Source organism: Dromaius novaehollandiae, chromosome W (assembly GCF_036370855.1).
Source record: "Dromaius novaehollandiae isolate bDroNov1 chromosome W, bDroNov1.hap1, whole genome shotgun sequence".
NCBI classification, from domain to species: Eukaryota; Metazoa; Chordata; class Aves; order Casuariiformes; family Dromaiidae; genus Dromaius; species Dromaius novaehollandiae.
Window position 1 is genome coordinate 68,353,687 of NC_088130.1, and position 15,256 is coordinate 68,368,942.

The following is a 15,256-nucleotide window of genomic DNA, read 5'->3' on the forward strand; positions in this document are numbered from 1 at the left end:
TAAGTTAAAAAGTTAAGATTCTGTAGCTTTCGCCGCCTCCCCACAAAGGGTAATTCAAAAATGCGATTACCAAATTCAGTCATCACTTAGTGTTTGGAAAAAGAACCTGACTGTGCTGAGTGCCAATATAATAGTACTTTCCATTCCTTATATGTTTTTACAGCGCCCTGGTAAAACCATACTGCTTGCATGCTCAGCACCTTCTGCCACCTAAATGTCCATCAAATCTAGCAAACTAATCCAGAGCGATGAGCAGGGATTCAGAAAATGCCCTTGTTGCATGGGGTGTAGCAAGGGTTTGCAGTGAGAGGTAGGAAATGCTCCTCTAGTGACCAAAAGCTGCTTTTTCCAGCGGTCCCTTGCCACTACCTGTATGAGACATGGCCCAAAGCACTCACACTAATGGTTTCACCTTCAGTCTTTCTGCAAGACGCAACCTCCATGCAGCAGTACAGTCTCCCAAGGATGATTTTGCCAACTAATGTTGTAGTGCTTCCAGAGAATTATCAAAACTATACATAAACAAGCTGGAATAATAATAATAACCATTTCCCTTATGTTTTCAGGATATCATTCCTACACGTATAACATTCCATCTTAAATGCGATTTCTGTGTCCATTGCCTTCATTATTATTATTCACTCTCAAATAATGTCTTTGAAATTTTAGGTTTTTGCTTGCTTTAATGCTGTACCCCTGCTCCAAATTAATCTGGAGAATGCCTCTGGGACAGCTAGATTTTCATCTCCTGTTGAGATCCTGCAGTGTGACTCTCCATCATTATGCACTGCTATAAAATTTCTTTTGTACAGAGAGAGCTAGTTCAGCTCACATGCCGTATTTTCTTCCCCCGACAATCAAGCTGGTTTTACTTATGTTTACTGTGTGGTCTGTTGCTATTGTATGCTGGCTTCGCTGGGAAGCTGCCTTTCCACTCTGGATGCTTTCCATCTTCTGGACAATTTTGTCATGCAATTTTTTCCTTGTTCTCCTAAAACTTCTAGCATCCTGGTTAATACATTAAATCATTCACAGCATCAACAGCGAAATGGTAAAACTTGCATTTTCACTTAGAGTAAATGTCTTAGAGAAAGCATTTAGGTATTATAAGTCAAATTTATTTTTAAATCCCTGCTATTTTATAATTTCTGCACAACATCTATAACTGTGCATCAGGAACAATGATTTTATAGCATCATTTTGCACTGATGGATTCTCACTGTTGTTCCGTACAATTGGAAACGATAAGGCATATCAAAAAAGGCAGTTCTCCAATTTATCATTAAGTGCCATGCCAATTTACTGAATTTGAGGGAAGAGCTCTATCGTTCTCATTCTTGAAAGGCGCCGTATACACAGTGTTACTGAAACAACGGGCGTCAGGGAAGCGTTAGAAGCTGACACACAGGGCAGCTTATACCTCTGCACCAATTCCAAATGAAGCGCATAACTTAATGCAAGCTTTGTGAATTGTACTGCACAGTTCTTATGTCACAGCTTTGGGAAAGGATTAAAATATTTTCATCCTAACACAGAAAGCATTTAAAACTTCCAACGGCCACACATTAATTCCAGAAGTTGTGCTCAATCTGTGACGACAGATAAAGTATGCCGAACCGAAAAAAAAGAAAGCATGATTAAATCCCCCCATTTCTACGGCATTTTTTTAGGACACATTTTTTAGGACACAGATGCCACACAGACACAAACCGTCCCCGTAGCCATTTCACGGTTTCCGTCTGTTGACTCAAAGCATGCAAAGAGCAGTCCCGGGCATGCAGCATGCAGTAAAGGGAGAGCAGAGGTTAATAACCTGGAAGCATAGGATCTGAGAATGTGAGAGCAAGTTAAAGACAAGAGCTCCTCTCCATTGTCACTGAGGCTCGAGAAGCAATGCTGCAGCGTCGAGCAGTGCGAGGGGGGGAAATACAGTTTGTCCAAGACATAGACATATCTCCGCAAGTGGCGGCAGGTATAACTGAAAGACAAGGGTAAAGGGAGAAAAAACAGAGAGAGAGGTATTTTCCTTTAGGAAAGCTAATGCAATCGAATGTCCGCAGTGGCTTTTGTGCCAAGAGTCAACGGGAGACGCCTAAGTAAGCAACGCGGCAGTTCAACATGAAATAACAGTTTCAAAAGACAGCAAGAACTGTTAGCCCGTGGCTGTACGCTGATTCGGTCAGGACTGCAAAGGGATTTTGCCAAGCCTCACGCATTAGATACAAATAATTGTGTTTTTTGTTGTTGTTGATGGCATTTAGAAACATTTTTACCTCTCTGAATTTGCCATGAAAACATGAATATACGAGTCTGCACCTGGTTTACAAAGTTTCCCATTAAAAATTGGGAATATTCACAAAATTTAAGTGACTCATAGAAATCTGACATCTCACTTTAGGGGGAAAAAAATAGTCATCATACGGAATTACCAATTACTGTGAAATGCTCTGCATCCTACGACTTCACTAGCAGACTGCCCCAGCAGTTAACTGCAGTTCTTAAAACGTTGTGCTTAATCACAACAGAGTTGCACACTTCAGACCTGCTCAGCTCTTTCACGAAAAAGCTTTTGCAATCATTTTCGTGGAAAACTGTGGAGTAATCACAAAAATATTTAACTTTCATACTCACTGACATTGAATGCTCTTGAGTAAGACACCATATTGCCTCTGTGCGCCACTGACACACAGGATATCCTCCCACGCACAGTGTAACGGAGAATAAACTAATCAGAGCAGTTGATAGTTAGACAGTGATGCAGTCTATCACAGGCAAAACACATACATCATACAACCCCCAAAATATATTATTATAGGTACTGCATAGAAAATATTTCACTGCATTATAAAGCAGTATACAGCATGCATGTGTGATAGCTCAGTTTACATGAAGAACTCTGCCCAGGGTACAAGAGTGTGCCAAATCCTCTGGAAAGTACCTTAAACAGCCTAATATTTCTGCTAAAAAGCAATCAGTGAAGAAATTTCATGTAATCAGGAAAGCTTTCAAAATTTGGTACATCACAAACATTGAGCAGCACTCCATGTGCTTGGTAGAAGCTTGCTCATTGCAATACTTTTATTGTCATGTAATGGATTATGGTTTAAGTCCTTTTCTATTAGGGAAAAGCAACCACTCTTGGATCCTCCCTTTCCAGAGTATCTCAAACTTTGAGCACATCCTCCTAAAAAACACGGGGCGAGACAACTGCCACAGAAACAAGGCAGCAGAGATGCTCTTAGCAGAGAGGCTGCTGCACCCGCTCCAGCCTGGGTCTTTCTCCACCATGGACATACACCCAGAACACTAAGGTAGTTGAGCTTGCTAAGGGCAAAGAAGATACCATTGCGGAGAGCAGAAGATAAGTGATTCCTGAAACGTAGCCTCTTTTGGTGACTTTGGAGTAAAGCAGCAAGCATCTGGGCTCTAGTCTGTAACCCCCTCACCAGATCCAGAAACTGCCATTTCATAGCCTCATCAGTTAAACCTTGACGGGTAAGTTATCTACCCAACTGTCCGCATTTCACAGGCTGTTATTCACTGTGAACTCTCTGCTGGACATAGGTGGGGTTAAAACACTCTTTCAGGAGATTAAGTTACCTTGGGCAAAGAACAGGACAGCAGTGTCCCACTCTTGCTCCATCCTGGGTGCAATCAGTGAAGCCCTAAACCCACGACTTCATCACAACCATTGTCTTTGCCTGGGTTACTTTCAATAGCTTTCACTCCAGGGTTAAAATACTTACTTACCTTTGCTCTGGAACTTGAGGAACACACAGTCCTTTTTGGCAGTTCATTTGCAGAAATACTAGTTTTCAGAAGAGGAAGCAGCTGCGAGGAGGCAATTTCTGAAGCCACCAGGCCTTTTCTGACCGCAGCTGTAAACATTATCAGCAGGTTGTGAGCCGGGCCGGCTGCGTATGGAGGGGATGAACGACAGTACTTACAGACCCCTGAACCAGGGGGGAAGCCTCGACAGATGAGCCTGCTCTTCCAGCTACCCACAGAGGCTGCAGAATTTCCACCAAACCAGATTAAAGAGCATCTTCTAGAATGAGGCTGCTTTGAAGATGCAAACGAGCCCACTGCCAGCAGTAAGTTGTTGTAAATGTTCTACCGCCCTCGTCCCTAGAAAATTGTACCTTATTTCACATTTGAATAGGTCTCCTTCCAGACACTTGATCTCGTCAGGCTTTTGTCAACAAACTGAAAAACCCCTCTGTTATCATTTATCTTTCCCATATATAAACATTTATGCTTAATTGATCTTCTCAATCTCCTCTCAGTCCTCTCACAGATGCAGAGTCCTAGAGGCAGACCGGATCCCGGGCGTGTGAGGATGATGATGGGAAGGCTGCCCGACGGGAGGAGAAGGCACCCAGAAGCACCGCGATGGGCCAGGGCGGGGGATCCTGGTGGCACCGCCTGTCCCCACTGCCACCTCCTTTCCACAGCTTCAAGCAACAAGGGCAAGGCCAGCCCTATATTTAGGGTTGAACTTGTTTACTCAAAGGTGTGATTTTAAACTGATGCCAACGGCAACCCAATCCCCGAAACCTGTCTTTATTATCTCACACCACGGCCACATGACCAGGAGGGCTTACCTCAAATTACAGAGGGAGCATTTCCACTATTAAATATCCCAAGCTAAATCTGAACAAAAACAAGGCTTGTCTTACTCAGGAGATACGTAGATTAACTTAATCATGGATCTTGAGTTTGAAACAAGACTTATTTTGTTTGCCAGAAATTAATATTCTGGCAGCTATTACAACTATAGTTAAATATTACTGAAATTTTTGTTTCCAGTAGGTTTCACTGGGCATAGTACTTTTCCTCTGGAGCAAAAGGCAATCTTTAACTACAATACAGTACCAAAGAGTTTGAAAAGAAGAGATTACAGAAAATTAAAATGATTATATTTGGTAGATAGTGTGCACGTATGTTGGTGTGCACGTATGTTGGTGTGCACATGCATATTATTTATATTTTTTGTTTACCCTAAGGACAAAATTTCAGCTCATACTTTACTAAAGTACCACTCCAGAAAAAGACTATTTCCTTCTCATAAAGGGTAGAACATATCCGATCAATATTTTGAGTTCTGGTAACAAAACACTAAAACCAACACAGAAAAGCCTCATTTGTGAACCCCAAAGAAGGCATCTTAAGCCTCATTTGTGAACCCCAAGGAAGGCACCTTATCTGAATAAAGACATACCTAAAATAAGTTCATGCTACAAAAGGCAGCACAGAGAACCTGAGGTCTGTGGACAGACCTGTGAACTACCTGCCGAGTACCTACTGTCATCTTTCTACTCAAGTTTCTGGCAACTGTGAAAGTATTTCCTCCCCTGATGCCAGCATTTTGTACTCTTGCCTGGAGGCAAGGAGATGGCAGGGATGAAGCATCAGTACTGCTGGAAGGGTGGGGCAAAAACAGGGAGGGGGATGGACACAAGATAACAGATACTTCTCTTCCTTAGAAACGCTCAACATGTATTTCAGGCTGAAGAGAAGCACCTCCAGACTATATTAAAAAAATCTATACTTCTTTTTATACATGTACATCTATATATATATATATCCATGGATATACATATGTACACCCACATCCTCAATATACCTCTATTCTATTTTTAATTTATTGTAGCTTTGATGAAGGCAAAGAGGAATTTCCTTTTCACAGAATCTGGAAAATCCCAAACAGCAAAGCTATTTTGGTAACAGCAATTAAGACAGGGCTTCAAAGAAACACTTTTAAAAAAATCAACTGGAGTTTGATGTCTAAAGCCCCGGGGAGCTGGAGCTCAGCTCCCACCTGACCTGCTGCCCCTGGGATGGCAGAGCCCCATCGCACGTGAGCCGGTGGCTTCCTGCAGCTTTCCTGGGTCTCCCGGAGGGTCTGGCAGTCCTCAGAGGACCAGGCATGAAACAGAGGACTTTTGCCTTCCTCTAAGAAGAACCCCCTAGCTCCGAACTTAGTTCGAGTTTAACTCCTTTCAATGTTGAACAACATACATTTTCTTAAACAAGACAACAGCACCAAGGAGAACATGCACAGTCACTTACATCCTTCCTTACTTAAACAAGAAACAGATATTTTCTATACTCAAGTCAACTGAAGTTTTAATATTAAATATATCAAAGACAAACAAATGGAACCAAGCTAACACCTTTTTTAACGCAGAAATGAAGCGAACTGAGTATGGTATAGAAGAGCAGTCAGTTAAAACACAGTATCCACTAACCCCTGGGTAAATACAATATACTCTGAAGCAACATAGGCAGGATTCAAAAGAAAATAAATTCCCAATGCTGATATTTAAGTAATTGTTATTCATAATCTCTCAGTGCATGCCAGATTTTAAGAAGACTATAAATCTTTAACATTATTCAGAAAAAGTAAGGTCTTCAGGACATACATGCCACATGTATTATCTCAGAGAAACTAGATTAATCTGCAGCCATAAAAAAGCCAATTTTCCTAAGCCTGATTAAATATTTAGGTCATATTGTTTCTGCAGCAGAACTTGAAAAATACGAAAACAACATCTTTTGCTACACAAAGAGGTTGAGGGAGTTATGCTGCAACATGACTCTGTGGGAGAGCCAATACAAAATCCTTTTTTTTAAAATAAACAATGGAAGTATTAGCTAATAAACTTCTGTATGTGTTGGTCAACATCCAAACTACCTGTATACATGCAGGGAGACTAGGACTTCCACTTAATGATACCTAAAGATGAGAATGGCTAATTTACTCCTTGGCTAAAACATGACCTCCTGTTAAGGCTGTTGTACATGGCACAAACAGCACAAATGCAAATATATCTGCCTTCTTGACAACAGCAAAACACAGCGTTATAATTAGAATTTTGGCCAAAAGTTTTCATTTGTTTAGCACTCTTCCATTTACAAAGTAAAAAAATGTGGTACTGATAAACCACGACAGAAAGAACTTTATAAAAGTATATATATATATATATTTTTTTTTAGGACCAAGAATACTATGAAAAATTGACAATCATGCATCAACAGAAAGGTGGATTGGGTTGTTGGAGCAGGGGGGAGGAAAGGGGTGTTGCCACTCTCTTAGCACAGTTAAGCTGTTTAAGATGCTACAAAAGTTGGTACTGGGGATGCAGGTGGCGGCACTGGCTGTTAGAGTCAATAGCAAAGCATTTAAGACATTTTCTCCTTTTTCTGCCAATCTCAGTTAGTAGTTTCTTCATCTTATTTTAGAATCATAATTCAAGTTGAAAGAGACCTTGGGACATATCTAGTCCAACCCCCTGCTCCAAGCAGGGTCAGCTACGGGATCACACCAGGTTGCTCAAGACTTTATCCTGTTACGTCTTGAAAACCTCCAAGGATGGAGTCTCCACAACCTCTCCAGAGCCCTGCTCCAGTGCTGGACTGTCCTCATGGGGAAAAACGTTCCCCTTGTCTCAAGTCTGAATGCTGCCCTGTTCCACTTCTGACCATTCTCCCTCACCATCTCACCACAGAATCAGAACGGTTGAGGTCGGAAGGGACCTCTTCTAAGGAAGAGAAGTTTATACAGCCCAGCAGGCTGCTGGCCTTCTTGGCTGCCAGGGCACACAGCTGGCTCCTGCTCAGCTTGCCGTCTACTGAGACCCCCCAGGGCCATTTCAGCACAGCTGCCTCCAGCCAGGCAGTTCCACCCCTGCCATTACAAGCAGCACTTCCAGCCCAGGGGCAGCACTTGGCATTGGTCCCTGATGACCTTCACAAGCTTCCTGTCGGCCCCATCCAAGGTCCTCTGAACGATGGCCCTGGCCTCCAGCGTATCCCCTGCTCCCTAGAGCTTGGGGTCACCCACAAACGCAACGAAGGTGCACTGTCTCCTCCTCCAGGTCACCCACAAAGATATTGAACAGGACAGGTCCCAGTGCAGATCCCTGAGGGGCTCCACTTGTAACCAGCATCCAAGTGGTGTAGGAACCATTAACCACCACTCTTTGAGCCTGATGATCCACACAGGTTTTCACCCATCTAATCAGTCCACCCATCTAGACCATAACATCCCATTCAAAGATGCTGAGGGAGACTGTTGTCGAAAGCCTCACTACAGCCAAGGAAGACAGCTTCCACCACTCTTCCCTTATCTTGACTTTGTTATTTCATCACCGCAGTCAAGTTGGTCGAGCACAAATTACTTCTGATAAATCTATGCTGGCTGTTGCCAATCACTTTCTTCTCATTCACGTGCTCAGAATCGGCTTCCCAGAAGCCACGGCTCCAGGATTTTCCCAGGGGTCAAAGTGAGGCTGTCCAGCCTGTAGTTCCCCAGATGTCCTTCTCACTGCCTTTTCCCAGTCATTGGGGACCTTTCTTCTATGACTTTTCAAAAAATAACAGACAGTGATCTGGCAGTGGCACAGGTCAGCTCTCAGCACACTCAGATCCTGTGGACTTGCGTGTGTCAATTCTGAAGTAAGCCCTGACTTGATCCTACTCCACTACTGGTTTCCGCCCTCCTTGATCCTTGCCTAACCTTCCTAACTTGGAAAGCACAACTTAGCTTTCTACAAACAAAGAAACAAAGACTTCATTTTTTTAGGCCTACTTTTCAGATGCAAGTGAAATAATCAATAAATTTATACCTTATAGCATAGAGTGATGACAGGATTTTTAATGACATTATTGTGAAACAGCAGTGTGAAGGTCATAGGGCTAAAGGTGCCATAACAGCACAGAACAGAGAAGCATGAGATGTTATTTAAATACTTAAGCAGCAATTATTTGTGATAATGTGTCACAGACATAAGTTCCCATGCCCTGAAGAAGCACTCTGTCACAACACTGGCCAAATGTACACAAAAGGCTTACGAGAGGAATATTATCTTTATGTATAAAAATATTTACTGTGAAGGGCAGCAAGGAAATGAAAAATAAACAAACTTTGGACATACCCTGACATATTCACTAGATTGAAAGTGAAATGATAGGTATATGAGAGTCTTATACAGAGAGGGCAAATTATCTCTGCAGAAATGAAGTTCTGTTAAGAACAGAAGTTTGTGTATTAGAACCAGACACAAGGAACTGAAGACCCATACAAATAAAGATATAAAGAGCTAGGAGGAAGGGCTGATACAGTACCAAAGCCTGAGACAAACAATGAAGGCATTAATCATGCGGATGCACCAGTTTTTGGAAAGCACATATCCCTGGCAGCTTAGGAAATGCTACTATGGGAATGTTGCTTTTGAAATGTTCTGTACTTCCATCCTTTGGCCGGACACTTGCGGTAATTCGTAAACTCTACCGAGGATTATGGGAGATGTCTACTACGCTGGGTTTCATACAGACATTTGCATCTGCACAAGCCACAGGTCTGCAGCCTGTATGAACCTGAACGTCCTTGGTCAGGAGACCAACGACCACCAGCGAGAGGGGGCTCCCCGGCTGTCGCTGACAACCGCTCAGCCCGGCTTGTCTGAGCCGTCCACGTTTCGCAACGTTATCCTACTCCGAGCCCAGTGTAAATTGTGGTATTTGGAGAAAGACCTATTTGCGGACCCAAGAGCACAATTAATGAGTTACAGAAACATGTCTCTACACAACTTCACAGCAAATTTATTTATTCATTGCAGAACTAAGTGTATTTACTTTACCTAAAAGCCTGTTCTTTCCTAAACTTGCTGAAGGCCATTACCATTAAAAAAGTTGAGTCATTCAACTGCTACAAAGACCTGATGCACGTTAAGGTTCTTAAATCCTGATTTTGTGTGTATGTGCATGTGTGCGTGTGTGTGTGCATGTGTGTGCGCACCTGTGCCTATAGTTTCACCCTCCATTAAAAGTGCCAGATGTTTTAAAGCATAATATTCCTTCCTGCGAGCCATGCAAACTACGGTGAAGGAATATGGTGGTGGGAAATGCCTTGGCTCAAGTACTTACGGAAGCGGAAATTTCATACACAGTTATTCTGTCCTCCTAAATGCAGTTAGAAAGCCTATCTGAAAATCCTTACTCAAGTGTGGGGTCTAAATTCAAGATTTCCGTGTGTGCTGGAAGGAAGCTCTTTGGAAGGGACTGACCCAGTTCATATGGATTTGTTATCAGTAACTGGTTTATTATCAGTAACTGGTTTATTTTCTTCTTCAGCAGTTGCTCCCTTACTCATACCTATCCTGTTTCTACACACCTGGATGTAGAAATTAGTTCACTGACATGCAAAGCTGTGAAGACATCAGACATATAAATAATGACATTAGTTAAATACGAAATAACAAGCAGTCTTGCAAGAGAAAAAAACAAACACGATTTATAATCAATGATATATTTTGCTTCATACTAATCTTTACTCACAGCAATAATACAATTCTAGCTTGTCAAAGATAAATCCCTGTGGCATTATTCACGCATTTATTTAGACCATACTCCAAATTTTTTTCCAAAGACAAAAATTTCTAGAAATAGATCAGCATATGTTGTACCCACAAAAAACAGCTAATGAGCCAAAGAGCCTGCAGTGGAAGAGAAGAGGCAGGTTCAAGCAAGTCATTGTCTTGAGTCACCTCTATTTCTGTTGCAGAACACCGTCCTATAAATACATCTCATTCAAAACAAACTGAGAAGACGAGACTGCAGTTTCTAAGGTTCTAGCAGAACAACAAACAATAGTTTCTAATAGACTATTTAAATTCTTAATTTCCCTTTGCCCCCCCCCCTTTTTTTTTAATCAATCTCAGAAAATCTGACACAGGGCAATTATTACCACAGAACACACTTTTTAAAATGCAAAACCCGTAATATTCAGATATAAAAAAAATTGGAAGACATCAAATGAAAATAGCAGGTGCTAAATTCATTACAAAAAAGGAAGTAATGCCTTAGCAAACACCACGTTAGAGCATGGTACGCACTACCAAGGAAGGCTGCTGTGGGTGCTAAGAGCACTTAGCTGGCTCAAACCGGGACTCTGAAGGCAGATAAACCCCCCGCCGGCAAACTGCTGGGGCCTGGGAGCCTAGACGGGGGAAGCACCGCTGCACGCTTGGTCTCTATAGCCTTCCTACGCAGCCACCAGCAAAGGCTGCTGGAGAGCGGCTTCCACGTTCGACTGGACATTGGTCTGACCAAATGGCAAAAACTGTTCAATCTCCTTGGCAATACGGAAAAAATAATGAGGCAAATTTACTTTTCTTCTGGAACTCGCTAAAGTCATATAGTAATTCCTAGCAATACTGCATTTTGCTGCAAACAAGCCTCCTTTCATAAATACATCACACTTTTGGTTGTCGGATTATTTTGAACACCGCAGCACGTTACCAAAGGTCAATTTGTGAACGGTGGGAAAAAGAAAATGAAACCAAAAATCCCAAATACAATTCAACGGAAATTATTTTTCCTTGAAATATTCAGGTGTTTTCAAGTAACTGAAAATTATTAAAACTTAGAATGATCTCAGGTAAATTAGATGAGGGAAATGCCTAACCCACATGGATTTGAGTTTGGAGGCACCCTTGCTCTAGATTTCAAATAAGAAACGCCTAAATGCTTTCTTTACTCTGCTATGTACACATTATTTGGAATACTGTCTGCATCTGATTTGCACTAGGAAACCTACCTGAGCTTCTTCTACTTTGTAGATTTCAGAAATAAAATTAAAATATATATATAATATGACAATTTTCCTTATTGGAACTTACTTAAGCAATTACCAAGACAACTCATTATCTGCATGCTTAACTCTCTTCACTGACTCCGACTCAGAGCAGCGATAGCGTACACATCGCTGAATTTGCTATCTGCTACAAGCTGCCTAGGTGAGAAGGGACAGAAGCTGCAACAGCACATGAACCTTTCAAGCATCTTGCCCAAATCTGAGCAACCACCTCTCTTTTCCCTTTGACTCTCAAAAAACAAAGCAAGAATGATTAAAGTCCTTCTAAAGCAATTATTCTGCAATTTGTACGTGGTGCACAGGACACAAGCCCAGGGTTGATTCCAGCTCTGCCGCTGGAGCTGGGATCTGAACACTAAGGATCTGCGAAGAACTGACAATCTCAGTTTACTCTGCAAATTCATCTGTAAAACAACACTAGAAGGGCAGCACAGGTATTTCTGCACAAATTTAACAGAGAACAATAGCAATAATTCAAGACAGCAAGCAAATCTAAAATGAGTTACAGGAGATAACGATGGCCAAAACACTACAGGTGACAAACAGCGAGTGACAGGCAGAGGGCAAGGCAGAGACGGGCTGGCAGGCTGGCCTGTCAAGACAAATGGGAGACAGGCAGTACTATGGAAGGCTTTCTCCAAATATTGCTTCCTCTCCATAGCAACAGATGTGCAAGATAAACAGTTTTAAAAGCTGTAAGGTTTCACCAAAAAGAAAAAAAAAGAAACCATTTAATTTCCCAATTTGAAGGCTATTATCAAACTGTGCTATTTCCAGAGAACTTATGGGGAAGAGTAACCGTGCATTAAGGTAGGACAAGGAGACTTTCCACCCCCCAAACAGCAGCTTTTAGTTGCATACATGAATCTGCTTGATACTCTAAATTTCCTGAAATAGATACCAAGACTTGCATTTACTTCAGCCCTTGGGCCAGGATTTTTGGCTCATTTGAATCACGTTCGTTTGATTCCACATTCTGCCTCGTGGTGACCAACAGCTTGTAACACTCCGAAGTACAGCACAATTTGGCAGAAAACTACCTGTGCCAAAGCAAAACAATTATCACAAAGGCTACATCTTACAAGTCAGGAGAGACACGCAAAGTGCTCAGGGACGACAGAAGTATATGGTCCAAAGTTGAGTTTTTAGCATGGTACGTGCACCTCCACTCTTTCATATGAAAAGCCACAGTATGCTCAAGCACTCTGTGTAAGCTGGTGCAGAAGGAGACATGGAAAGTAGACATTGTAATGAGCCTGCTAGGCTACAGCGCTTCAAACTCCCATCCCAAAACAACTTCCATCCCAACCTCACACCACATCCTCCTCAGGGTGAGAGGAGCTATTCAGAAACTAGGCATTTGCCGGGATATATTCTAGCATTTCGCACAGATCCAACCTATCTCAAAATCAAGCTGTCAGTCTGTCCATCTGGGAAAACTCCAGGAGCGTGAGCTCGAGGGTGCCGGGCTCAGAGCACCTCTAATGGTATGCGGCATTTGGTGGCTTCCACCAGATGGATAGTGAGGGTATTAATGTCCTACCGGGTGCCCACTAAGAACCCCCAGCAGGTTCAACCAGGCTTAAACCAAGTTCAACGATATTTCCATGCTGGAAACAGCTGATATGAGCCTAAAATCTCGCCTCCATATGTTACACACAGGCAAAGAGGCCAACTGCATGTAGTACCCACTCCTCTTTCTGTGGCTAGAGCTAAAGCAGCGTGGAACGGTATTTTAATATCTCCGAGCACCACTACACTCAATGCACAGTAACAGAGAATGCTCCATTCGTTTCAAAAACTAACTCAATTACGTTTCTACTTTGCTAAGCCATAGCAATAGAAGGACAATTCTTGCTACTATTCTCTTTCCCCTTATCTTTACAATTGTCTCATTCTGTCAGTCTTTTCTACTAATTGCAGTGACACCCCCCAATTTTGGAATGGCTTATCAGCTTATAAGCTTCCCCGCAGCTAATCTAGGTCAGCGAGCTACTAATAAGGCCAGCATATGTTTCTTTTATTTAACACCCTTGACATCTTTGTATATTGTTTCTATATCCCAACAAAAGCCTCTCCAGAGATTCTGGAAACTCCTTATAAGTATCAGCGACACAGCGGACAATAAAGAGCATGAAAAGCAATTGCAAATAGAGCAGTGTGTCTGTGCCAGTGAACAGCTCATGCGAGAACAAGCCAAAGCTACCAAAAAGCCGAGGCTGAACAGTCGATGCGAAAATCTCTTCAGGTGTCCTGCTGTGCACACAACTCCTCCTCCTAACAGTCCGCAGAGAAAAACCAAGTTTTTCAAACGTTGCTTGAACATGGCAATATCAAAGGCCCTTTTCCAAAAAGCCATTTTCAGAACATCTCTGGGAACATCCAATAAAAATGGGATTATCATTTTTGTAACATACTGCACGGGGCGGGGGGGGGGGACAATAAAAAACATTCTCATCCTGCATAAGCGCTCATAAATAGAATATCACTTTATATCCAGGTTAGATATAAATGGGTTCTCCTCTAAGCTAAAATGTTCCAAGGACTATTTCAAACTGAAGAAGCACTAAAAGCGAAACATCTTTGAGGATTTTAATTTTTATTTTTGAGGCTATGTCAGCCAACAGGTTCTGTGGCCACCTATACCGCAGAGAATTTATCTCCAAAAATTTAAGGCGTACAGCACAGGGCAAATGTCACCAAAGCAAAGGACATACATGGGGGGAAAAAAAGACCCACATCAACACAAATTTCAAAGTAACGTAAATTCATCAGGCAGAGTATTATAGGACAACGGAAGTTTGCTAGGATGGACAGGTCTTTCTCCTCTGCTTTCAGGCAAATGTACAAAATCAAACCAACCAGTTGCATGGCACACAAATCACGTGAAGTTGAGAGCACAGAAAGATGTTTTTCTCATGGTTAGAAAAAAACCCAGTCCTACTGCTGCTCTTACTTCCATTAAGAGTATTTCCTTCTAGCACAAGTACAATTCACATGAGATGCAAAAGAAAAGGAGGGGAAATAACTACCTGTTACTTTTGAACAGCCCAGAGCAGGGATTTTTACATTTCATCTACAGAAGCCAGGATTTGCAACTACACCACTCACAGTATCCACAGAGGCAGATAATATCACTCGTTCAGTGAAACTACTGATTACCCTCCTTTTCTTTTGTTAAAAAAAAAAGGAAAAAGAAAAAAAAAGGAAGGGAAGAGGAAAGCTGATGCTCAGAGACTCAGTATTTAACAGCTCTGGCCGCAGGACATTAATTCCAGAACCCCTTCTGGAGCTTGATCTTTTATTATTATATAATTTGACTTCTGAAGAGTCTCCTGACGCACACTGGTATGAAATCAGCAGCAGATCCTTTTCTCCAGGGTTTTCTATTATGGACACGTCTCTGTTATGAATAAGATGAGTAAGCTGAGATCTAATTTAATGGTCCCATTAAGATTTGAACCCAGGATATAAAAGACTTGTCTATTGATCATTCTCACAGTGGCATTAAAAAGCTGCTACACATGTCCAGGTTGCCGGTGGGCTTGGTATTACGCCAGCTTACACGTTTCAAAGCATCCTCAAGGCCACGCAGCT

The 15,256-nt window shown here is 42.1% G+C and overlaps 1 protein-coding gene across 2 annotated transcripts in view; it reads right to left on the reverse strand.

Moving 5' to 3' along the window:
• Positions 1-15,256, reverse strand: part of LOC112994467 (dymeclin) — a 218,362-nt gene that overhangs the window by 84,578 nt on the left and 118,528 nt on the right. The window lies entirely within an intron of this gene.